Raw genomic sequence first — 27,995 nt, 5'->3', positions numbered from 1 at the left:
AATGACTTAGAAAGGGGAAAAGGTGTTATTTGAACATCACAACCTTTTTGGTTGTTTGTTTTCCACTGTTTAACACAGAGGGATCTTTTCCTGCAGTTGCAGGATTTAAGCTTTTTTTTTTTCCCCCACTGGGAGCTCTCTTTGGTCCATAAGTGCTTGGCTGTTCCTATCTTCTTATGACAGCTAGACAGTCAGAAGATGTGGACTTGGAAAGCACATTGATTTTCAAAATTTTTTCCTTGATCAGGACACAGAGGCCAAGTCAAGGAAGAAAAGAAATACATTGAGGCTGTTCTATAGCCTCCCTCTTCTAGTGGATAGGTCCCTAGCCATACATCCAGGAAATAACTACTTTTGATGTCCCAAAGCAGAACAGTCTATCTCTTAGTTGCTGTGAAGTATTCTGCTTGCCTTAGTGTCCTCTTCTGAAATTTTAATAATGAGCCATAATTGATTTTTAAAATATTTTTTTAGAAGACCTGCAAGCTCAGTCCTAGACTAAAGCATGTCATGAGTACTGTTTGTTCAGCCTTTACACTCACCAGATTGTACAGCCTGGGTCTGACTCACATCCAGCTGGTGCAGTTCAGAGCTGGGGAAGCCATACCTTTCCTCACTTTCTTCTTTTATTCCATTCAAACACTACTGTCTCATTTGCATTAAGTATCTAAATGTATAATGATGAAGAAGTCCTAGGAGTCTGTGTCCTGAGCTTTCCCAAGCTTGTACAGATAATAGGAGAAAGTCTATGGCCAAATTATTTGCAGCATGGGGTACATATGTCCTCCCTGAAGCCCTCTTTACTAAAGGTAAAAAATGCCATGAAGTGATCCAAGAGAAAGAAAGAATGACACAGCATCACTGTTTGCAGGAGAAGGACGGCTAGGCAAATTTCCACCATGGCCACAAACAGCACGTAGAAGGTCAGAGCCACATCTCCCCCTCTCCCACACCCCAACTCACTGCTCAGCACTTGTGAGAACAAATGGACTTATCCAAGTGCCTGAGATAAACTTGACATAAACCTTGTCATTTTGCCATGACTGAGAGTGAAAAATTCTCAGCTGATCCTAAAGGTCATTTGGTCATTTTGGCTGAACAGAGAGCAGACAATGGGGATGGGAATGAAGAAAAACTAAGCAAGAATATCCTGCCTCCTTGTTTTTTTCAAAGAAAAATACTTACGTTTCCACAAAACTGTTTTTCTCAATCAGTGCAAATTCATCAGTCTTTCTCCAGTCTCCTGTAATAGCATTTTATCACTTATGTCCTCATAAAGGAGGCTTATGCAGAAGAGAAATTATGCAAATAAAATCATTTCTAATCATCACTGTCTTCAAAGGAGGACAACAAAAAGTTGTTCTCAAAAAAATCTATTGATAAGGATAATTATGCTATTAGGCTTTCTCAGTCATCTCGTCATTCACACAGTAATTGCTTTCAACTTAGAATTTTTTATCAGCATAGCATAAAAATCTGGATAGAGGTGTAGACAGGTGAAGAAAATATCATGAAGTGTTTTATTTACATTAATTACACCTTATAATACCTCTGACAACTCAGAAAGAGATTATTAAGTTCAGGCATTGAGATCTCTAAATAGACTGCTTATTTTGTTATTTAAATGAAGTTTTGAGGATGTGTGTATGAATACTGTAGCACAAACAGCTAGCCTAGAATCAGACAGCAAATTGATGACAGTGACAAAAATAAAACAGATGCTTTTTGAGCTTTCTTCTCCAGCACTCTGAGCAGTGACTCCAGCACATGTCCTCACACAGTCTGGGTGTGGCTCACTACCAGCATTTTACATGGCAATCAAATAAATTGCTATTTTATTGTTCTTGGCAAGCTTTTGACCAAAGCTAGGTTTGTGGTCCAAATTTAAAATGTATTCTTATTACATGTGCCAGAACCGGTTGGAAGAAATATTTCCTCTGTGTTAAAACTATTGTCAAGCCAAAGAAAGGTCAGCCTATTCTCTGTAATACTCTCACAGTGACTTGCATGGGACTCATGATATTGAAAAACAAAGACCTGATGGTCACAGTAAAATGTACTTTATAAATTGTTTTTTTGGGAAGGACATAATCCAGAATTCAGCAGCAAACAATAACTTCAGAAAAGCCATTCCTAAAAAAATGTTCAAATCCTAAAGAATAGTAACAAAGTGCTTAAACTGGATCACCAAAAGCACAGTGATTAATTATTAATGTCTTCAAAAGTCAGTTCTGCAGCCACCACCACTGAGACCATATGATGTGTCTCCATACACATGGCATGTTTAGAGTCAGACATCAAGACAGGCCCCACAACTCTTCTCTCTTTTACCTGGGCAATCAAATGCAGTTTCATACAATGCCACTGTGCAGCTGATGAAAATCAAGAGTCCAGTCAGGATCAGGGTTGACAAATCTAATTAAAAAATGAGGGAACGGAATCAACACATACAAGAGGTGTTCACTTTGTTATTTTAAGTTAACACTAGTATTTTAAGTGGGATTTCTAATGCCTGTATTATGTTAATGAGAATTTAGGGTAGAGATCAGATCGAGTAATGGATTCTAGCAAACAGGAAGCTCTAGCAGGCTATCCTGCTAAATAAATATCCTTTTATGCAGTTATGCAGACTAATCAATACCAGGATCCTACACAAATATGCAGTGTAGTTAAAGGCATGTTCTGCCATACTGCAATTGCTGTGGGACCTAGAAGAAAACCTCCCAGAAGGGGATGCACCCACAAACATCCTGTCCCTTCTCCATCACATAAACCCTTGCATGGGTTGGCATTCTGCTAAAACTTACACAAGGAGCACAAAGGGTCTGCACTGGTCATAGATTTGTTTAAAAAATCTTTATAGTTTTCTATTACTGCTACTTGAAGCAAGTCGATCTGTTAAGTTGTAAGCAACCCTTGTTCATTGCCTGTTCCATCTGGAAAACGGATGCTGTGTCTCAGCATCTGAGTCACCGAGCTGGACTCAAAAGAAAAAAACACAGCAGAAACACTCCTATCAACTTCTGAAACTGCCTGAAGGTTACATAAGTTTTAAAAGCCCATTTGCAGTGAAAACAGAGAAGCTGGCAATAATAACTCACACCTTTCATCTCTGTTTTTTTTCTAAGCTTAAGCTCCCCCTTAAAAGACAGTATGCTGGTAGGTTCAAACGGGTTTTACAATCAGGACTTTGTCATTTCACCATTTTTGCTTTTCATCTGTTAATTTATGACTCAATTCACCAAGTCAGATTGCAAAGTCAGATAGCTGCTACATGGACTGTTTTTGTCTTCTTCACTCCACTTAACATCATTGATTTTGAAATCTGCCTCTCTACAGCTGACTCAGGGTTTATTATTAACAATAGCCAGGCAGATTCTGATGCTGCTTGATGCTGAAGATAGCTTTGGATAAATTGGAGGAAGATTGCTGTAATACAAGAAAGCATGAGGATCAACTTTGTAAGTCTGGACTATGGAGAGTTCATTGACATATTTCATTTCTCTTTGCTGGAAGATACATGAACTCCAAGAGATAAATTTGTCCCAAACATGAAGAAAAGAGTGCATCTCATAAAAACTGAGTTCATTTGTTCTTTCAATCACTTCCCATAAATCAGCTCCCAAAAATGCTGTTTATTAGTATCCTATTACATAAGGGAAGTTGCAGACTATAAATCTATTCCTCTTGAAATGACATTCCCTGTGCTCCACACTTTTCAAAGAGGATTTCTTTACCCATGCTAAAGCAAGAGCACCAAAAGACCTGCATAGGTGACCAAGGAGATCCTGTCAAAAGTCAAATACAAAAATAAAGCTCACATGAGGTGACACTGGGGTGAAGACACAGGAGGAATATATGGGCACTGTCTGAGCAATCTGAGACAGGGTTAGGCAAATCAAAGTCCATCTGGACATGAATCTGGAAGAGGCTTGTAAGGGGCTCTACAGGTCCCTGGACCTACATTCCACAGCAGCATGGAGTCACTGCTGAAAGACCAGGAGGCAAAGCTGGAGGCAAAAGTACTCACTGCCTTTTTCATATTCATCTTTACTGATAAGATCTGACTTCAGAAATCTCAGGCCTCAGAGAGTAGGAACATCTGAAGCAAAGAAAACTTACTCTAGGAAGGACAAGAGCTATGTGAGGAACATTAAGGTGATCTGGACCTACTTAAGTCTGTGCAGCCTGATGGGTTTCGCTTGTGAGCTGAAGGTTAGTGTCATTGCAAGGCCACTCTCAACTATTTTTGAAAAGTTGTGGTATTTGTGGGAGGTTTCCAAGGACCAGAAGAAAGCAAAAGTTATTCCTATCTTTGAGTAGACAAGAAGAATTTGTGGAATTGCAGGCTGCTTGAAGTAACCTTCATCTCTGAGCAAGTCCAAACGTGTAATGGGAAAGCAGGTGATATGGTTGGTTGGGATTATGAAGGGAAAAATCAAGTTTAACCAGCCTGACGGACTTCTACAACCAGATAATGAGAACAGTGGGTGAGAGGAAAACAGAGGATTCTGTTTACCTCAACCTCAAAAAGGCTTTCACAGTATCAAAGACAAACTGGCATACAGCCTAGAAAAAGAAACAATAAAATGGATTGAAAATAATGGATAAATTGCCCATTCAAAGGGTTATTATTAGCAGATTGAAGTCCAGTGAGAGACTGGCCACTAGTGACATACCTCAAGGGCTGATGCTGGGGCCAAGAGTTTTGGTCTATTGTACAAGGTCCACACCTGGAGAGAATCAACTCCAGGCAGAAGTGCACAGACCAGGAGTCCAGAAAGAGCCTTTGTAGAAAAGGACCTGGAAGTTTTGATGGACACCAGATTAAACACACACCAACAATTCCTAACAATAGCTGGGATGGAAAGAGTGTTGCCAACAGGTCAATGGAAGTGATCCTTCCCCTCTGCTTCCACCACTGTGAGAGTGGTCAGACACTGGGACAAGTGGACCAGAGAGATTGAAGAGTTTCCATCTTTGTATATATTTGAAGTGTAACTGGTCAGGGTCCTCAGAAACCTGTTCTAGCTGATTCTACTTTGAGCACATGGGGTGAACAACACTTTCTGCAAATCTGAACCTTTCTGTGATTCTGCAATGCCATCCATGTGTTTTCACAGGCACATGCTCCTGATGAGCATCTCTAAGGAATATAGGTTAGTGCAGCTTTACCAAAGCTATTTGAAAGGTTTATTCAGTTCTTAGCAGAGAGGATTCCATTAAAAGGTAGTTTATGTAACAGATTCTGCTAGAGCAGTTTTTCTTCTTAAAACATTTTCCTCCAAACTATTAGTTTCTCTGACAGAAGGACTAAATATAGACTTGGTCAGAAGAATAGTTGCAGTCCAATCTATTTAAACAGCTCATGTGGGATTTTCCATTTACAAGAACTCTTTGCTAATTTTTAAATTTGCAAATAGCTTTCTGTTAAGTCCCTTTGGAATAGCAGAAACAGTTGCTTCTGTCATAGAAGAGTGAAGGGTGGGGAGACCTGAATGCTGTCTTTATTTGGAGGATAGACATGTTCCTTGAGAATGGAAAAACAAACTAAAAAAAACCCCAATTACTCTTCAAAAGCACAGAGCTGAGTAGCACTTGACAGGGCTCATTCCATGAGCTGCTGCCTTCCCATGCTCGATCACTTCCCTTTCCCTTCTGTTCTGTGACCATATACTCAGTGCTAGAAATATTCCTCTAGGGAAGACACACTATTTCCTTTTGTCTCCTTTCTAAATTAAATTCCTAATCAAGTCTCAACAAAGAAGAGATTTAAGATATCAAGGGCAGAACCATCACCACCTCTTGACAGTGTAGGATGATGTGAAGAAATGTGAAAAACCTCCTGATGGCCTTAAAGCTCACATTGTATCTTTCCCTCAATAAAAGGAACAGTGTTGATGTGGTTCCATAGTGAACAGAAGGGCTGGATGGCCCACCAAAAAAAAGTGTCATCTATTATCACCTGTTACCACCTTGTTTAATGCCTGTGGGCTCAGCTCAACAAATTAGATAGATAGGTATTCATTAAATCTATATTCAAATGTTATGCTGACTTGGAATGGACTTTAAAACACAGCATAGAGTGAGCTAACTGGATATTATAAAGAGTTTTGGAGGAAAATGTGTTCTAGGCAATGTACCCAAGTAAGATGGGCCTATTTTACTTAATCCCCTTATTAAAACTAATTGTTTGTGCTGTTCCAGTAAGAGAATAATAACAGTAAGGTTACATAAGGTGTTCTCCTGAATGATATGATTTTTTTTGTATCTAGGGAAATCAAAGTCTCTTCTCAAAGTACATAAATGCTGAGATCATCCAGGGAGCTATTAATAAGTCAACATTTATGAGTTCTAGAAACGCCTTGTAGACCAATAAATTGGAGGAATCATGCAACTGAACCATACTTTGCAGATATGGGCATGAAAAACATCATTTTAGTAATCCTTTTGAATTCAAGAGATTATTCTGAAGACAAAAGTTACCCAGTACCCCTAAGACCAAGCTTTCCAAATGTCAAACACACATATACCTTGAACAAGATCGGGTACAAGCATCTCAAGAATTGTATCACAGTAATAGAAGCTGTTAGGAAAGTGTGAATAAAATTGATACCCACTGTAAAAGACTGGAAAAAGCTTAAAAAGATTTAAAGACTATTATGTGTCCTACCAGTGAGGAAAAAAGTGTAGGAAAGAAATAAGGCATTTGCCCAACTGTTACCAAGTCAAGCAGTTTTTATAATCACCAACAGAGATGAGTCCTGCTGTGCCTATCAAATTTACTTGTGGACTAAACAGCGTATCTAGAAAAAAGCTAAGAGATATATTTGCCTCAATTTTAGAAATTTCTGAGACAGGTTTGATTTCTGAAAAGTAGAAATTCTAGCTTTGTATGGGCACATCCAGAAGAACAGAGTAATTCAATGCTTTTACAGAGCAAGGGTACCAGCTTTTGTTCCCTCTTCAACTCTTCCCCACTCCAGGAACTTGTGTCAGTTAATTGATGCTGATAAATACTAAATTTTTAAGGAACACAGGTACATACTGAGATATGTGTACATTTTTTAAATCAATTTTTTTCCTCCAAAACTTATTGTTTGTTACTTTAACTATAAACACAACATCCAATCACCTCATTGAGCCAGGATCTCACTGAGATTTTTTTTCTGTGGTAAAGACCACAGAGGAAAGTAAAACCTTATCACAGCAGAGAAAACAGAAAACAAATGTGCTTTATTCAGCATCACAGGAGGAAAGATCTACACAAGCCAAACAATGAAAAGTCACAGCCAGGGGGCCCCCCCAACTTCTTGTTTAGTTAATTTCAGAGCTGCTGTTTTGTGTCATCATGTTTATACCCACAAAACCTGGAGTGTTCCTGTTTGTTTTAAGTCTGGTATTCAATGTTCAAAGCTGCACAGTACAACTAGGTCAAAGTCTAAACGAGCCTGGCAATATCATGACTTAGATGAAGAGAATTAAAAGCTTCATTAAAACAAAGCAAAACAAAGCAAAATGAAGCAAAACAAAGCAAACAAACTCCAACAAACAAACAAACAAAAAAATTAACAAAGAAAAAAAAATCTTTGACCTGTAATCCAGCTAATTGATCCACGTAACACTGAGTAACTTGAAGTTCTGTCAAATCTAACTATAAAGGATAAACTCTGCAACAACTTGCAACAACTAAAGTGAGAACAGTTCACAGACTCCTGTGAACCACACAAGTTCTGTTAAACTATTAATCTTGCCTCCACTAATTGGTTTTGACTTGAGATAAGGGTGAGGTTAATTCTGCTTTGGAGACAGCAGACTAGTGGCAAGATAGAGAATCCTACTCTAGGAAAGAGAGTGATTATTGAATGACTGTATTTCTGCCACTTAAAGTATCCTTTTTATTTCTTATGCAAAAGTGTGACTTGAAAGTGTCCTATTCCAATTACTGATCTTGTGAAATCAGACACTCGTTAAGGACTTCACTTGCTGCATTTCTGAAACTTTTTGGTATACACTGACAGAAAATGGAAAAGACATGTAATTTACAGATAGCTCATATGAATTATGGACAAAGCAAAGAAGAGCAGGTTATGTTAGGAATACTCTTGTGCTAAGCAATGGATGATAGAGATAAAACTTGAGATTGAGAAGTGGGGAGGCTTTTTAAAAAAAAAAGATTAGGAGAGATGGAAACCAATTCCAACAAACATCTGTCCAACAAGACAGGGTTAAACTCAGAAAACTGACAGGCTTTCTTGGAAGTGGGTCTGCAAATCTTCTCTGTCTGCTTTGTGGAGAAAGCAGAAGATGCTCCTACTGGCACTTCTGGGTACATACAGACCAGCATTGCTCTCCTCCTGTGCCTGACAGTGACTCAGGCCAGGAAGATCTGTGGAGAAACTCTTGTGGACAACACCCTTATCCTGAGTAGCCTTTGAGGATCCAGTCCTGCTTAGGCTGGGCAAAAGTGTCCTCCTGCCTCCAAATGCCCCATTCCCCCTCCATACCTCCTCACACCAGCTTTGCTCCCTGTTGCTGTGAAGACTCTTAAAAGACTTCTTCCTTATCTCAAGTGTCTTGCATGGATGTAGGCAAAACCACATGCTTTACAGTAAGAGATGCAAAAATTCTGTTCTTTAATCACTTGAAGTGTGATGACTCCAGTTTCATGGTCCCATAAAGCATTGTCTTTTGCCTCATGTTTTATGAAATCTTAAAAAAACCCATTCATATAAAAAATGCAGCTCTCAACAGTATTTCCCTTCCAGGCTTGCTTGGAGCTAATTTTAGATCCAGCCACAAATTCCTGCTAGTTCACAGACATCAGGGATGGTGGGGAGAAATCCTCCATCTGTTCCCTGACTTTCTAGTCATCCCTTTTCTGCCAAAGAAAATGTTATTGATAGAGAGAACCAAAATTTCCCACTACCCCTGCAGACAGGAGAGGCAGAACACACATGTTTATAAGTGCTTGGGATGCTCAGCTGTCAGTCTGGTCTTGTAGGGCCTGTAGCTATTTAATATCTCCTTCCAAGGATGGAGGGAAGAGCGTTATGTGCAAGCTGTCCTGCACCTCCACATCCCATCCCAATGCTCCTCTTTGCCCTGTCACCTTACAGAGCACAACTCATGCAGGCTGCTGCAGGAGAAACCGTGTTCAAGGGACAATGATAACAACTACAGAGGTGTTATCCAGCTTTCCACGAACACCAGAACAACAACTTCTGTATGCTGATATTTAGTAGTAACGGAACTGATGCATTTTATCAGCTGGTGTCAGTCCCAAGGAGGCAAATTTGTGCTTGTGATGGACTTTAATCACATGCATCCAGCTGATTTTGGTGGGATTTCCCATCAGCCATACTTCAGTACATGTGCAAATGCCCACTGGATCCAGAGCAAACAAAAATGACCCTGACACAGCTGAACTCCCACTTCCACCAGCTGCTGAAGACAGCCAAGGAGCAGCTCTGGCTGCAATACAAGCTGGAAAGAGTAAAACCACACGGTGGCTTTGTTCTGTTGTGGCAACACCAGCAGTGAGTAGGCAGGAAGGATGTTGAACAGCTCTCCCTACACACACACGCCTATTCAACATGTGAGTTGGCAAGGTTTCCTAACCTCAACCAGCAACACCCCACACAGCCACTCACTCACTTCCCTCCACTGGGATGGAAGAGAGACCCAACACAGTAAAAGTGACAAAACTGGTGGGTTGAGATAAAGGAAGTTTAACAGGAAAGCAAAAGTATTGCATGCAAGCAAAGCAAAACAACGAGTTCATTCCCTGACTCCAAGGGCAGGCAAGTGTTCAGCCATCCCCTGGAAAGCAGAGCTTCATCACACGTAACAGTGACTTAAGAAGATAAAAGTCATCACTCCGAACATCCCCCCTTCCCACTTCATCCCCCAGTTTACTGCTGACCATGATACCATATGATCTGGAAAATCCTTTGCTTCAGTTGGGGTCAGCTCTCCTGGCTGTGTTCCCTCCCAGCCCCCTGTGCACCCATAGCCTCTTCACTGGTGGGATGGGAAAGGCCTTGGCTCTGTGTAAGAACTGCCCAGCAGTAGTTAAGACATCCCTGTGTTACCAACACTCTTTCCATCACAAATCCAAAACACAGCCATACACTAGCTGCTCTGAAGAAAATTAACTCTATCCCAGCCAAAATCAGCACACGCCACAGTTTTCTGAAAAGAGTATTCCTCACAGAAATATCTTGTGCAGACACAAACACATTTGAGCTACAAGTAGGATAATTTACAAAAAAACAATATGAATAAATCAGACCTGGACACAGAGCTGTCACCCTTGGCAATCCCTCCCTGGTTAATGGAGTTTTAAGAGTGCAAGGATTCTATCTCGGGACTCATTGTCGACACTCCCACCACACCAAATTACCTAGCACCATGGGTGGCTTTCACAGTGATTTTTATTTGGCGTATTATATCAAGCAGTAGATCTCTAAATAAGCTATGCTTCTTTGGCTGTTCAGCTAGACTTCTGTGGAAACTGAAATTTCCTATTACTCCACTTAGATTTTGCAATCAGAGAAACATGTAATTATTTACCATATAGCCTCTCTCTGTTCAAATATTAGTACTTACTTCTATGTAAAACCAAAAAAATTCTTTTCCTCTTGTCAGTGTAGTGTTCTTCCTCCAATTTCTGATAAGACATCATAGCACCTGCTTCACAATACCCTAGATTTGTCATTCAGAAATCTGGTCAGCTTATTTTCAGTGCAAGAGAATAGCTTATTATCTTGCTTTAGGGGATTGTGATTCTATTTTTAATTAAAATAGATTTATTTCCTTCTGTTATCACTAGGTTCAGACTGCATTTTCTCAAAATGGATTCAGGCCAAAAAGAAATGTGGAAACATGCAATGAATCCTATTAAACCTAAAATAGTTGTTTTAGCTGTATTCACTAGCCAATCTGGTTTTGAGGTTTAACCCAGCTCTTGCAAAGAACATCCAGTTCATTCTACACTATACAATTGATAAGATGGATTCAGATTGTTAAAAAAATAACAAAAGGCAAATTCTATTTCATTCTCAGTCATAAGTGTGTTTATTTATTTCAATTTGATTAATACATCCTATGGAATTGATCTTTGAAGATGCTCAGAGTTCTCTGTTCTCAGTACTTCTCCCACAATTCTTAAAGCTTAATTTTTCAATTCCTGAAGAAAGTTCTTTGAAATTGCAAGGATTTGAGCTTTCCCTGAACTTCTTTGTTTGGAGCGGGATGATAAGGACAGGAGAACAGAACAGCACTTTACTCTGATAAGGACAGTAGAACAGAACAACACAGCCTTGGAGCAGTAGATAAAGGACGGAACTTAGGCAAAGAGGAGTCATGCAAAACACAAGCAGGATGCCAGCTCAGCTCTGCCAGGCTGACAAAGCAGAAGTTATGCAAAACAACAACATTGTGCTTACTCAAAAGTTGAGGTCGAGGAACAGCCACCTAAAAAGAATACCAGACTTTGAAGACAGACCCCAAAGAACCAAGTAAGAACTTCCAATAAGGGTTACAGTGGTGTAAAATAAAGTAATACACAAACATCAAGTAAGTGGGCATAGACAATTAATATGTAATTAGTGTACATGATCAAAACCCTGTTTACTTGATGCTCGGAGCACTTGATTAGAGGAAGGATCTTTTGAGTAACCAGCATGCTGCAATAAACAATTCCTACTTTGTAAGACTCAAAACTGTGTCAGAAAGTCTCTATCTGGCTAATTTCAGTATCAGGATTCAAGGGAAATTGGTGTTATGCAGACCATTAGCATTAAGGAAAACCCCTCACCTGTTCTATTTGAAATGTATGGAAAGAGGGCAGTGTCTTCACAAAAATGTAGTTCTCTAATATTTGTGAATGTTGGAGTGATACTTAGGCCTTAGTGAAGTAAAAGAGGTCACTTATTCCTGCTCCCTTGGAATTAGGATTTCAGACTTTCATATTAACCAGTAGCCTACACCATTAAAAACTTGATATTCTTAAATAAAAAGCTCCTGACTTTCATTTTCCTTCAAACCCAGTGACTTGTTGTATCTTGTGACAGCACAGGCAGCCAAACAGAAGTGATTCACCTATTTTTGCCTTTCTTCTGTTCCCTTTCCCTCCCTCAAGGATCTTGGCTGTTTTACCCAAGCAGGAAAATGAGGGTGGGCAATGAGAATGTTTGTGTGGTGGCTGTAGAATTGTCCTCTTTTCTCAATATATCTGCTTGTTAAAGCTTTAGCAGATGGAAATTTCTTTATTCTTCCTTCTGTGTGGGACAAAAGGAGATTAAATGCTGTCACAAAGGATGGATACATCATTTCAGGTGCAAGACTCAGCTTCATGGCAGGATTTAATATCTCCTTGATGCTCATGTGGGCAGCTGCCTTTTTGGTTTTGGAATGCTGAGGTATCTGATCTGTTTGATAAGCAATTTGGGATTGAGGATTTCTTAAATGGGATAGAAGAAGGTACTGTTCAAGTCCACACTGCCCCACTTTGTGAAGCGTGGCAAATCTCACTCGTAAAATCCTCTGCAGAGATGCAAGGTAGCCATCCAAGAGAAACTGCTTCCTTACCCAGAGGAAGCACAGATGGATTCACAGCCTTACAGCTGAGAAAAGCTTTCCAGAAGCCTTTATGGAGTACATTCCCCACAGGAATGTGAGTCTGCTCTGAGACCTTAAAGCAAGAATCCCATATTAACTTCAGAGCTGATGCCTTGCCTCATTTTACGATGTGTACTAATTTAATTCCTTGTCAGGCTATAGGGAATGAAGTGACAGCACAGATGCTGGGCAATTAAAATCAAAGTGTATATGAGGTGAATATGACCAGTGGGTGGTTACTTGCTGGTACCAGGTGGAGCACATCATTTCACCCATGGCTCATTGACAGCAGCACTGTGGGTGCTGACACAGCCACGTGTTAATTGCGTGCCTCCTCCCTATGTTTCCCATCAGTTCAGGAGCTGAGCACCATAGACTTGTAAATTCTCCCCTTTCACAAACACGTATTTCTACTTGCAGTGGATTTTGTTGTGGGAAAGGATTTATAGGCCAGCACTTAGGACCATCTGGTCAGTGTTTAACAAGAAGCTAAAGCATATTTTATTCATTCAGGGGCTACCCTCCTGGCTAGCAGCTAGCTGCCAGGCTCCCTAAGTCATTTTCCCCTCCCTATCATATGCTTTAGAGACTGATGCAGTAAGTTAAGCATTGAAAAAGCAATCTCTAAGGTAAGTAATCTGTCTCACCTTACATATCTGTTCTACAGACATGTAGGACACCCAGGGTTAGGTACTGGGGTGTCAGACATTGGTGTACACAACCCCTCCTGCATCCATGCCAGAGCAAGCAGAAATACCTGCAGCCATGTTCTCCATCTACATCAGTCAGGTGAGAGGTTTCAAAACAATCTCAGCAGATCTAGTGGGGCTGCTGCACTCCTGCTTTCCTCTAAGACACACCCACCCACCTCATCCTTTGCAAAAGATGTTGATTTTCAGACAACTCCTTCACTGCACTGCCTTACCCCACAATTGCCTGTGTCCTAGTGGCAGGGTAGGAGGCAGCTCACACAGCTGTGGAGGGAAGAAGAATCCAGCTTAGACTGGGACGAGCTGCTGGGGAATCATGATGCTGCTTCTGCAACAAGCTGCCTCAACCCAGGAAAGGTGCAGCTGCACTTAGGAGGCAGCAGCAAGCCTCAGTGAAAGGTAAAATTGATTTGGACTTGACTGGGGCAAATGGGGATGCATGGCCTCTGTGCAGACAGGGCAGCTGTGCCCACTCTGGCAGAGCATCCTCAGGCTGCTTGCCAAAGCCAGTGCAGACATACCCATAGTCTATCTTCCTTTCACAGCACATCTTGTGCTCTTCAAGCACTTTCATGTCTCAGCTTTATGTGTCCAAACTACACCCACTCAGCAGGTCATTCTGACAGACAAACTACTGTCGGCCTCCATCCTGCCCAGACTGATCCTCAGGGTACAGCACCCCTGAGCAAAACAAGACCTAAAGACAGACCCGATCAGGGCTGTACAGAGAAATCCATGAGATGGAGGGATAAATAACAGACTTAAGCAACTCATCCTCCTCCTGACTCTACTGGGACAGAAAGCATTTTCCAAAAGGGTAGGGTTTATTCTCTCCAGTACATGCAACAAACACTCCATAGTTCAGCTTTTCAGAATGTCCTGAGCCAAAGACTTTAAAAGCCTTAGAAAATAACTGGAAACACCACTAAGAACAAATCAATCAATCTTTTTGTGACAATTTTTTAAGTAATTCTGCAATCAAAACCCCATTTCTTCTTCTTTGAAATGGGCCCAATGCCTGGAAAATAGTGTCTGTAATTTAAGTCATTAGCTTGAGTCATTAACTGCTCAACATCATAGGTGTCTGACACCTCTTGTTTATTTTTAAATTTTAAATTTAGGAAGAATTCTTAGCCTTGGCCTTCTCATCCCTTAGCAGGGTTTGGTTTTGTTTTGAGAGTGTTTTTTTCCATGAAAGAGAATTTCCAGAGGGTAGCTAAATTAACCAGGACGGGAAGGTATGAATTTAGATACTTTTGCATTTGTGCAAGCCCTGAGGCAGAAGATGTGGATGGGATTATATCTGCATGAATCCCACCTAAATTCCTGATAGCTGTGACTGTATTTTCCCCCAAGGATGTCCTCCCTTCCATATCACTTGAACTGTGATGAACTCACTACAGAAAGCTAATAAACAGTCAAACAAATTGCTGTTTTGTCTGCCCATGTTTTTCACTTCCTTTCTCCTCAATAGCTCATTCATCAAGCCAAGCAAGAAAAAACCCCACAGAACTACTTAAAATAGTCCAGCCAACATATTGGCTTTGCTACGATGTGTACTATATGCAGACTGCCAGTAAGGAAAAGTGGAATTCACCTCATCAAAGTTTACAAATTTGTTTGAGGATAATATGTCAGTAGAAAAGCAGATACATATTTGAGACCCAAATTAAACACCAGTGTACAGTTCTTAAGTTACACAGTCACTGTTACAGCTACTGTTTATTAGCAACCCTTTGGACACCTCAACCAAAACATTTAAAACACTTTTAATTTTTAGTTCATCTGATCTAGTCTCTTACATTTTACTCAATCTGTGCTTTAGAGGACCTGCCATCCACAATGCTGTAAACAGAAGAGACCTCCAGATATTTGAGACACAGAAACAATCAATTTATGCTCAAACAGTGGGGTATTTCTCCCATTGACACTTAAAATGTCTGTTGATTTTAGTGTGGCAAATGCTTAGATGTAAAATGGCTTTTGTTTTCTAAGGGCCGGTGCCTATCATTCCTTATTTCTTTTGGCATTAATGGCATTGTGTTTGATAACACAAACTGTTCCCATCTTAGGAATCAGGTGTTATCTTATGTGCCAGATGTCAGGGCTCATGAAGGCAGCTGGAGACAGAGTCCATTCCTTTACCTATAGAAGGAAAGGTCTGGTCCAAGGGGCTTTCACTCTATACTTTTGTTCAAATATTCAAAGCTCAGTTTAAACACCACAACTGTCTATACAAGCACAACAGAGTGAACTCCATAACTGAAAAGTTATGGAAGCAGGGAATTCCCTCCTTCCTACCATGCCAGGCAGTATTGACAGGACTGCCTGCACTCCCAGACCATGGCTGGAGGGGCTGGATAGCCTGTCCCTGTCCAGAGGTAGCAGGGATCATTAACACTTTGAACTTCTGTCAAGCTCTAGGATCAGTACCACAGCAAATTCTTTGTCATCCACAGAGATGATTCAGGAATGAGAAGAAGGAAAAAGATGAAAGATATCAATTAAAAACTGTAGGATTTTTCTGGTGCTTCTATGTCATACAACTACACACTTCCCCGTCCCCAGAGCTATCAGGCGCCCATAATAGGGCTGGGAGCAGCAAGTGTTCTCCACAAAGAAGAGTTTTGCTTCAGGTATGAGGGAAATTCCTCTTGATGCATTGTGGCAGCAGCAATCTAAGAAGACAGATGCTCCTGAGAAGAGTCAACCTTAATTCATGAAGTTGTTCTACACTGTCTAAACGCAAGTATATCTTATGTCTTTGGTATTAAATGACCTTTGGAACAGCACTTCAGATTTATCCCGAATTGACAGTAACTGACAGGCATAAACTACATAAGGCCAAAAGGAACTTAAATTGAAATAAATAAGCTCTTACTAACAGTACTAAGAACTTGGCCATGCTGGGCAAAAGGTCTCTCATTAATTCCTCTCCCAGGCAGGAGGGTGACCACAAGTAACAACTGAGTGAGACTCTGCTCCTATCCCCAGTTTTCAGCATAGCTGAGTCAGTGCAGTCAGTGCATCCTGCAGCACCCAGGTGTCCTCTCTCCGTGGGGCAGGAGAGAAATCCATCTCATAGAAATATCTATGAGAAATATCTCTTCTCAAAGCCTCTTTATTCAGACCTGCAATCCCTCTCCTGCCTTTCTCAGAAACAAGCAACCACTTTAATTCACAGCAGTCCCCCCAGTGAGATGTACCTCTGTTTTACAAGTCATACTTTAATGCAGAAAACAGAAAGGCATCCTGATAGTTTTTTGTGTGAGCACAAGATCTTTTTTCCATAAGGATTCAATTTTCCTGGCTGCACAGAGATTAAATCCTTATTTTTTAAAAATACACTAGGGTCAAAACATCAACCCCCATCTGACTTGTGTTTTGTCTGTCATCAACTGCTACCCTGTCCTCGTGCTAACCAGGGTCTCCAACAAGCCAAAGCAAGACCAGCAGCCATAGATCTGAGGGCACTGTGGGAATTTGAAGTATTCCTATATGCTTTTCCCCTTAATTCAACTTATTAAAATATGAGAAGATGACCCATCTTCAACCTTGCTTAGCTATTGATCAAGTTACTATGACCAGACTGAAAACATGAATACAGCAACTCATATAGAGGTTAAACTATAAGCAAAACAGACATAGGCTCAAGGTCCCAGATCTTAGAACCCAGTAAAAATGTAAAAGACTAAGCCATACCAAGATATCTCCTTGAGTTTGCAGACAATGTGAGATGATATCTTTAGGAACTGGAAATTCCACCTGTTTCCCTGTGATGGTAAGATCAGAATTATGGAAGAAAAGGACTAATCAGGACTTCCCCACTGTGCTGGTCATTGCAATGTTACTACACATCCAAAGCAGTGCCAAATCTCAACTTATTTCAACATCTTACATGGTTTTTGTCCTTCCTAATTTCAATACCTCTCTAAACACAGAGAGGGCAGAGAGCTTTGCAGAAATACCAAATTTCTGAAAAGAAAGACAGCATTTAAGAGAAAATATATTAACCACATTTTTTTTGTTTTTAAGATGACAGCAAGGCAGTAAATACCAGGTATTGTATGAGGTTACCCTCAGGGAGAGCATTTAAAACACATATACAGTTCTGAATTATTTCCTCTAAGCTTTACACAGAAGAATTTTTTCCTCTGTAAAAGAGACATAATCAGCTTACATGCACCACACTTTCTCTCCCTCCTTATATTTAAGATGTGCTTTTCAACTCACCAGTCCCACTGTTTACTAGTTGCTGCCCTGTCTGGCAGCTTTTGCCAGAATAACTTCATTTTGAATTCAAATCCTCACTCAATTTTCACTACACAAATAAATTTCACCAATCGATCTAGCCTGGTCCCTAACCAAGGTGAGATGAATTAGTCACATGTAAATTAAGACAGATGCACATCTGATGCAAGTCACTGTATTTATCAATAAAAGCCCAGCTCCACTGTCTCCACTGGGGAGCAAGCTGTAAGGGATTATCATAGAGGAAACAGTGAAGCAGGGCCACAGCAGATGTCAGGACATTACAGCAATGTTGGCAATGGCCACAGCCTGCAGGGCCAGCGCCATCACCAGCAGCCTTTGAAGTTTCTGCCATCTCCAGCATCAACAGCTTCTTTCACTAAATTACTGTAGGATTCAGCATCGAGTGTTAACTCTCAAGCGTCCTTTGGGGCAAGTGCTGAAGTACCTGAGCAGCCTTTCTGCACCAAAAGAAAATGCAAAGAACAAGGACACCTTGTTTTACCTTGATCTTGTGGGCTGATTTTGAGAGCACTTTGTTTTTCAGCAAGTGCAGGCGACGGTACATTTATGAACCAAAAACTGAGACACGAGGGAAGCGTCTGAGGTTTAAAAATAATAGGGAATTCTTTTCTCTGCTTTCTCCTCCTGCCATTTTCCCCGTGTCTGCTCTCAGTTTGGGAACAAGCACTGTGTTTGGTCAGGCAGAAGCCGATGGCCCCTTTGGATGCAGCATTCATTGCTGCACACTGCTATCTAGCGGCACAGCTGCAGATGGTCGGGGAAGGAAGGGTTCACAGATCTCATCCCAGGTGCCACTGCTTTTATACTCTCAGTATCTCTGTTATGACAAGAAAATCTGTGACCCTATAAATATTTGTTCCCCTTAAATAGCCAGCACCCGTGGAAATAATGTATTTAGTGAAATAGAACCATTCTGAAGTGTACTTCATATATGCTACATTTCACTGTTTGTGAAGGAATTCTTTTATTTTGGGCCAATGTGTGAGTCTAGCCCCATATGATTATGGAAGACGAAACGAAAGGGTTATTTGAAAAGATGAATTACCTTCCTTAGGGAGAGAGGTTACATGGTAGAAGAGAAATCACAGACCTCTCTTCCTTCGTTATTGGTCCCTGAAGGAGCACCTCTGTTGGAGGATAAGAACAAAAGAGTGGCTGAGGTTAGAAGGAACCTCTGGAGATCACCACATTCAACCCTCTGGTCAAGAAGGGCCACCTAGAATCAATTGCTCAGGACCAGGTCCTGGGTTTTGAGTAATGACAGGAGTTCCACAACAACCCTAAGCAACCTGTACCAGTCTACAGTCACTCTCAGAGTAGAAAAAATCAGTGTCAGAGGAGATGGTTTCTGCTCTGTGGCTGCAGGGCCTAACCATTGCCAGCAGCAAGAGTGCCTGAGCAACCCCTCTGGGCTCTAGTTCAGAGTAGAAGAAACAACGGCTCATAATCAGGAAGTGATACAGTTTGAGGTTCTCATCTTTATTGCACTGAAAAGAATAATTCTGTTGCCTGTGGACAAGTCATCCCACATACACAATCTGAAAAGCACCAGACATTAATTGAACTGAGGTAGTAGTCAGGTCTTAAAGAAGAGGACTTCTTAAATTGAATTATCTGTCATAAATTTGGATCGCTCTTATTTCTCAAACATGGGTTCAGACTCCAGATCTGTATTACTGTAACAGCCACTAATCATCAGTGAGACATTATTCTACAACCTGTCAGTGCAGACTTCTGTTTTTTTCTTGGGTATTAAATATACTGCATCAGCCATTACTCTGTACAAACTCTTCTTTCTCCGGCTCTGTTGTAGTAAATGATGAGGACTTGCTCGGAAATAGTTTCATGTAACCATTGAATCTGTGGAGCCTAATCCTGTTTAATCAACTGTTTTTCCCTCAATATCCTCAGTTTCTCTGAACTTCTCCACAAAACACTGCCCACTCTTTGGGTGCCAGGTATCTGTAGTGTACCCACCACCATCTCCTCAAAACAAAATGAAACAAAAAGTTTAATGAATGACAAAAGAAGAGGGGAGTTGTGAACTGACAGTAGCCCAAGCTGCCCTTGGTAGCTTCACTGGGAAATTAAACAAGTTGCTTTATTTTGCATGCTTCAGTGCTTGAGTAGGAAAATAGTTTAGAAATCTAGTATGTCTTAATCTGCCTGCTGAAAATGTGTATCTGAAGATGAGCTGCTCTGTAATACTGGATCTTCCATGAGATATAATGAAGCAGAAGAAAAGCATTTCAGGTCTAGGATGAACATCTGTTGTGATAATGAGCAGCAGAATGATTGTTCTGGAGGCAAATAAATTACAACCCTTCCACCTTACATCACAGCCATACCCAATGGAAATGGGAAAGCAGGCCTGAGCAAAGCTAAGATTGAAGGGGACAGTATGAGTGCAAAGCATCTCTGGCTGGGAAATTTCAGCTCCTTGAAGTTTGAAAAAAGTTGCCAGAAAAGCTCCGACAGGAGTTGATGAAAACACATTTGCTATAATGGATGATACTGTAGGTCCTTATCCAGTGAAACACCACCTATATCTTCTTCCTCCAGCTCACACCTTTCCAAGCCCTGCTGCAGTGGTGGGATTGTGACAGGATCCCTTTGATCAGACACTAGAGACAAGCTAGTCCCTGAGCTTTTATCAGGTGAAGCTGCTGCTGACCATACCACCATAATATACTCCATGCCATAGGATTTTACCACAGTACTTACAATATTTCTGGAGTGAACAGAGCCCCATTTCTTCTTAAGACTCATTATGAATCCCAGGGATGTGGAAAACACACACACTTGAAACAGCACCAGTCTCAGGCCTGAATTTTTGTCACAAAATAGTTTCATGAAAGCATTAAAACAGCTTGAATCTGGTTTAGGGTCTTGCCTTTGGATGCAGCATTGCACATAGGAGCACAGAGGAGGCAGAAAATGGAATGATTCATTTTCTTTCTTCTGCTTTCCCATGACTTTTATGTTCTCCCTTCAGGATTTTAAGACAAAAACAAAACAACAAAAAAAAAAATCAATTGTGCTGTTAATTGCACTTCTCAGATTGAACCTTTTGTTGAAAACACTGGTGTAGCTTGTTGTCCACCAGGTTCCCCATGTTCTTCTTGGCAGAGATACCCTCCATCAGGTTGGCCCCCAGCCTGTGCTGGTGCCTGGGGCTATTCTCCCCCAGGTGCAGGACCCCACATTTGCCTTTGTTGGATTTCAGGTGGTTCACATCTGCCTATTTTCCAACCTGCCCAGGTCCTCCTGAAGGGCTGCACAGCACTCAGGGCGATCAGCCCAAAGCTCCTCTGAGCTTCGTGTCAGCAGAGAGCTTGCTGAGGAGGCATTTTCCCCTTCATCCAAGTTATTGATGAACCAGGTAATCAACTCTGGCCCCAAAAACTGCTGAGGGAATCAAACCCTTCATCTCAGCATACCGCAGCTGAACTATTTGAAATGGAAGGTGCCAACGGTGCCATTGCTCCATTGGCTGGCAGGTTACAGATATTTGTCCTGCTGAACATTTATCCTTTGGAGCCCCTAAATCACATGTGTACATTGTGAATCACAGATCTGTCATCCAGTGGAGGAAAGCAGAGGATTAAGGCAGCAATGGCAGGTAATCCTCTGTCCTAAACAGGCAGGGGAGCACATGTTGTTATCCTAATTACTGCCATGCCCAATTCACTGGGAAAACTGCCAGGGAACAGATTCACAGTAATGCATCTGAGCAATGAATAAATTACATAAACCATCTTAAGTACAGTAATTCTTCCGAGTTTTGTCTGTAAGATGTTACTCAGCGATATCCAATAGAAATGAGTCAGTATCAGGCCTGCCTGCTTGCCCTTTCAGTCATTAAATCCTTGCTGAGTCACTGCCTTGCTGTGGTTAAGACTAAAGAGTTCAGGATTAAAGTACATTATAGTAAAAATGTATTTTACAGAATTTGGTCAAATTTCTATTGTCAGCTACAGTAGTGCTGCATTGTGCAGTGTGTGGTCACACTGATGCTGCTCTGAGGTAAAAATCTGCATTTCACAGCTAGAGAGAAGGCAGTATTTTCACCATTTGAAAAACATGCCAGCTCATTAAACTCCTGACTTTCATCCCTGCCATGCACACACTCAAAAGAGATTTCATAGTGGACAGTTAAAAAGATAAATCTTTACAAGCAATAATGGAGAGAACCACATAGAAAACACTATCCCACACAGCATCCCAATATCAGCCTGATTTCCCACTCGGGAAGGAAGGAATCTTGCATGTCTCTTTGAATGCAGGAGAGACTGTGGAGAGGGAAGAAGCCTGGGCAGTTTGTGGATTCACGTGGAACAGCTGAGAAATCACTGAAACCATTTGAAATGCAGGCAAGGGGATTAATTTATCTTGCTTGAACTGAGAGCCCTAAAATGTTGATGTCACCCAAAACATCAAATAACAGAATTAAAGGAAGAATATAAAGAAGAAAATGAAATTTGAAGACTTGTCGCAGATTCAGGTCACTTTCAGAGAAACCTAAATCCTTGGCAGAAAGTAAACATGTTGCATGTTAAACTACTGCCCTGCATTTGAAGTGAAGGGATTTATGCTAATATCTGCCAGTTGATCAATAGTTACATCAGTGTATCACACAGCTGCGAAGATTTTCCACCATAATGTTGAAAAGTACCTTTGTAAAAGTAACTCATTTGACTACAACATTCTCCTGCTATCACTTCTTTCACATGGTAGACTCTTGGATTTATTTCCAAAAGCGAAGGCAAGTAATTATTTCGTTTGTGAGTTTAACTTTGACCCAAAAAAAAAAAAAAAAGAGAGAAAAGAGAAAAGACACCAATATAGAGTAAAGCAGAATGGAACATGGAAATAATTTTGTTAAAATAAAAGCACAACTGACCTCTAGTGGCTTCTTGTCAAAATTAAAGTTGTTGAAATTCTCCAAGAGGAAATAAAAACACCACATTTTTCTGATTAAGTCTTGAGTATGGATTGAAAGATTCTTTTTTTCCTCTATTTCTCTAGGAAGTATCATTTTTCATGATGCATTTCTTTGCCAATCCCAGGCCTCCTCCAGATAGCACCTTAGAGTTTTGCAAGAAAGATAAAAAAGATAAACTCAAATGTTTCTTCCTTTTAAGCCAATTTTAACTGTAACTTTCCATTTTTCTAGATTTTTAAATATTTTTTTAAATGTACTTTTAAAAGTACCTGTGCTGAATAATTCATTAATTTGGTAGCACATTTATACCTTTGCCTCATGTATTATCCTGGGCCTATTGGATCAGGTGGGTACAGCTCCATTTTTTAACGTGCAGTGAAATGGAGTTATACATTTTTAAGTAGCCATCCCAAAGTCCATACATGTGTCCGGGATAGGGCTGGACGGGCATGGTGTGAACAGCAGCTCACAGCTGTAAGCCCCAGTTGCCTTCTCACCTTGGGAACAGCTTAAACTCTTACCCAAGTGAGGCCAAAAGTGCCTCTTGTACCCCCTCCCTTCTTGCTCCCCTCACCTGCCTGCTGGGCAGACTGTGTGTGATGTTCACAGTGTGAGAGCCTCTGGAATCCCTCCTCCATGGCCTTACTCCTCTTACTCATCACATCACATCCAGGCACATGAAACTGCCATGAACACCTGGTATTTGATGTGAGGATGTCTGAAGTGCTTCAAGATTCTGTGTTTTTTTATTTTTCCTGCAGATGAGATGGGTTTCTTCATAAAAACTTTCTTTGTTCTTTGGAAAATAGTCAGGTGGAAAGTTTTTGGTCAGTCTGTCTGTAGTACTTAAGCAGGGCCCATGGCTCCTGTCACTTCTGCAGAGTGTCAGAGCCATGAGTGTGAGTGCAGGGCACAAGAGAGGAGCAAGCCTGACCATGGAGAGCCCAAGCACATGATCCAGTGTGTTGTGGGCAGGAGACCAAAGGCTGGCTCAGACTGGAGAAGCACTTCAAACCACAGGACCTACCTGTGTTCAACCTGCTTTGATACCCAGCTGGACCAACAATCAGCACAGAGGTGTGGCTGTGATGGTCTAAGGGTAGAAGCAATGTCCTTTGGGAAAATGTAATTAGTTTTATTCAAGCAGCTGAGAACTGGTGCATTCAAGAGTGTCCCTGCTTCTTCCAGCTCTACCACTGGGCATATTTTCCCCTACTTGGTTTTTGTTTTCTGGGCATTGATAGGGAGATGTGAATAAAGTATATAATTCCTTGAGACCTCTGGGCGGGGGGGCTGGTTTCTCTGGGTGAGGCCACCAATGCTGCTGTCACTAGGCTGAAGATTCCACATGTTGGGACATCTGTACTCCAACCAAACTCCCACACACCTGGGTCAAGGTCGGTGTCTGGCTCACAGGTGGCTCAGATGGCTCGTGCTGCTGCTGACAGACACCTGCCCTGGTGACAAAGCAGCTCAGGACAAAGCCTGCAAATGACCTGGGTGGGCTTCAGACTGAGCTTTAACCGAGATCCTTGCAGGCTGTCAGCTGGCACTTTTTTATTCGTATTGACATTCTTAAAAAGCCAAGACAACAGAAGATTTTGAAATGGAGCCTAGATGCATAATATTTTTCTTGTAAATCAGTCTCAGAAATTGCACTGGGCCTGTACAAACTTCCAGAATGCTGAAAAACTTGTATTGACGTGTGTTTGAGAAGTTCCAAATCAAGTCACTGTAATACCGTATAAAAATAGCTAAAATGGAAAATCGTCAACAGAAAAACTAGAGCACTAAATGATCTATGTTATTATTCCCATAGTGACTAACATACTGCATTTTCCCAGCCTGTTGAAATTTATTAGCCCATGTTCTTCTGTATCAGTATCAAATATTATTTCATTATAAAAACTTGTGTGCCTGTTAACAAAAAAAAAATCCAAATTAACTGTCAACATATGTTACTTTCACTTTTTCAAATTAGAGTAAGCAAACTGGCTCTAATTAGTTTCTTGATTAATGAGTGCATGGTAAGCAAGAGCATTACATTAAGAACAATTTCCAGTTTAAACTGGTTAGGAGGAGGTAAAAAAATAATTTTTCAACAGGGATCAAATAAATCTACAGAACCCCATTTTTTTACAATGCTGTGAAAATATGCAAGGCATCACATTGTAAATTGCTGGTTAGGTCACTGGAGCAGGATGAATAAATACTCTTTGCCATATGAAACTGGCTAGTTAAATGAAGATCACAAAATTGTTTGTTGCTATATAAGGCTCATTTTTGTTATAAAAAGAGCAATTTTAATTTACAGGGGCTTAAGGCAATTTTCCATCTAATTTTATGTTTTATAATGTCTGCTAAAACACTGGTGCCTTATTAGTTTGTGTGGTCGAATATATATGGTTTCCAAATTTCAAGGCTATTGATTTATCTTGACCAAGGCAAAAGAAGGTCACTTTTTTTTCCTAAATTCTAAAAAAATCCACACAGATCACATTAAGACAACCAAAGTAACTGCATCATAGATACATCTCTTTTTGTGACCAATAGAAAAACAGCTTGATTTATTTGGGTATGAGTAATGACAGGTTAACTTCACTGGTCAGAACTAAAATCCTCCCCATGCCATTGTTGCTGTGCAATTTCACTCCTAAAAACTTAAAACTGAAGTGAATTGAATGGCTGTTGTAACACAGAAACATCTGGATAGCTGTGAATCACACACAGCATGATTTCTTGAACATCTGAGCTCTGTTTTCTTCAGCAAAGGTCCTGGTCAGAGGAAGCTTAAGGCTTTTCATGTTCCTGTGGATCAGAGGCTTCAATTTCCTACCTCCTGCCCTCCCCAGCATCCACTGTGGGAGGATAATGGCACTGCCCTGTATCCATCAGCCCAGCCCTGGACAATGTTGGGTTAACAGACCCAACCATCTGCCCCCTGAGAGGCAAGAGTAACCAAATTCTTGTTAATAGATCCCTTGGGGTGGATTAGAGAGAAACGACACTGGATGATGGGTGTTTGTAAATATGTATGTAGGGTTTGCAATAGAAAGCAGGAATGTAGCTGTTTTAGTGTTATCTGTAGTAATATATGAATATGAAAGCATAAAAATATTACTTAAGATAAGGAAAAGAGAGAAAGAGAAAAGATAAGAGTAGAAAGATACAAAATCACCACCAGTGCATCTTTGATGAGGCTTGATTGCTGCAGTTTAGATGTCCATTGGTCTTGGTCCATTTTGATCTGTTGGAATTAGGAGAAGAAGCCCCCAAAACACAAAGTCTGATGGGTTAAAATACGGCCCAGGCTGGCTGGGTTCCTCCCCTGGGGGAGAGCTTTCAGTCCTGTGGTGGAAGGCTCCAGAAATGAGTCAGGGGATGCTTGGGAGCTCTTTGATGCTTCATGACAGCTTCTCACTGCCCCTCACTTCAGCACAGCTGAGACCTTACCGGGGTGTGGGGGAGAGTTTTACAACCGAGTGAGTTGTGCAAGGCAGAGCAATTAGTACGATAAAAGCACCTTCCTGCCTTGCCCCTCATCGGCCTCAAAGCCCAAGGAGGTCTGTGGCCTCCAGGCAGTGATAGTTCACCCCTCTGCCTTATGCAGACCAGCCATTACACACCCAAAAACTCACCTCCTCCTTCGAGGGATGCAAACCTGGCCTTTGCTGAGCACCTCAGAAGCTCCACAAATGGGTAAATGAGTCATTAATCTTTAATTGCCCAGTCTCTCACAGTCTCCAGTGCTGAGGGAAATCAATCATCTCACTTCTTGGCCATGACACAGACAAGAGAACAACAAGCAAAGCATCAGCTCTCCACCTACAGGCTAAATTGCTCTGAAACCTTGGCCATTTATCTCTTATCTAGTTCAAAAAGCAGACAAGCTTCCAGACAGATCTCTTTGGTTTTTTTTTAGTTGCTTAACAATCATTTGCCTATCCTTATTTCAGACACAGTTTTCAAAAGCCAAGAAAGTATCTAGACCATTTGTGTTTCTTCCCTGGTTCACTGTGAGATATGGAGGTCAAGGAGTGGTGGATTTGTGGTTGGCTGGGATTTGATGGCAGATCTACGCTGACAATACTGCCCCATTTCCTAATATTTTCCTTTCCTGAGTCCATCTGCACAGTGGCAATAACACAATCTAGCTGTGGCTCTCTCAGCCCAACATACACACTGGATGAACTCAAAGCAAGGATGATCTCAAAGACACTTCCTCCAAAGATTTATCCAGTTTATGGGCCTCAGCCACTGGTATTGTGTTGCCTTTGCTCCAGAATTTCACCAGTTTCATAAGCTTCTGTTTTTCCTTTCTGCATTCAGCTCAGTTTTTAATTCCTGTCATCAGCTGTTCTTTCTGCCTTCCCTCAGGTGTGTCACAAACTTTTACCCCAAGAACATCCTAACGCAAATTAACAATTTTATTTTCAGGTAATGAGATTGTGTATTCTGAAGAAGCAATTTTTTTCTAGTGCCAGTGAAATGGGTGAGGTGAAAGTTTGACAACAGCCAGTGCAACAGAGCTGTGTCATTTTCAGTACTGCAATAGGCTCATCTGGATGCATCAGTGAGAGTTATGTTCTCAGCACTTAGCAAAGTCAAACCACATTTATTTTCTAAGCAGTGACAGCCTTATGTCAGGAAACTGGGTAGCACTTGTGGGAGGGGATAATACCATGCCTGTTCAAAGGGCCAGTAAGTCTTCTTCCATTCTTTCAACTTCTGAACAGATGCTGATGTGGAGGGGCAAAAAATACCATTTTTTATCCTTTTTTATCATTTTTATCAGCAGCCCTATTTTGTTGTACATTTCTTTGTACTGGTACTGCACAGGGCAGAGGACTCTCACCAAAAGTTTGCAGCTGTCTCTGCCTTGCTTTCACATTAGTTTGAACCAACGTGTTGCTGAAGAGTTAATTGGAAATTTTGCCAATTGCTCAGCTCAGCAGAAGCAGCTCCTGTGCCCAGCTCAGTACAAGGTGGCAGTGGCCTGGTGAGTGCTCCTTTCTGCCAGCTGGGTTTGGCTGAAGATGTGAACACCATCAAGGAGAAATGGATCTGGGAGAAAGATGCAAGACAGGGACTGTCTGAGGTGTATAGGCTGTTTCTAGCCAGTCAAGAACAAATGCAAGTTTTGTGCCCAAACAGGAGACAGTCCCATCCCTCCTCTGCCCAGAAGAGCCCCACAGCTGCACTGTGAGTACAGTAACATAAGTGCTGTCCCACAAAAAAAAAAACTAGCTCAGGTAAGATGTCCTTTATAGACAAAGATAGGATTAATGTGATTATACTAATATGAAGCTTTAGCAGATGTTCCAAGTAATTATCTTTCCTTTCCATGATCACAAAAAAAAAAAAAAAATCACATAAACATTTTCAAAAAACCTTTCTTTTTTTTAAGCTAACCAGGATTTCTGGTCATAAAGAATAATGGC

The sequence above is a fragment of the Poecile atricapillus genome, chromosome 4 (genome assembly GCF_030490865.1).
Source record: "Poecile atricapillus isolate bPoeAtr1 chromosome 4, bPoeAtr1.hap1, whole genome shotgun sequence".
Taxonomy (NCBI): Eukaryota; Metazoa; Chordata; class Aves; order Passeriformes; family Paridae; genus Poecile; species Poecile atricapillus.
This window is presented reverse-complemented; position numbering follows the sequence as displayed.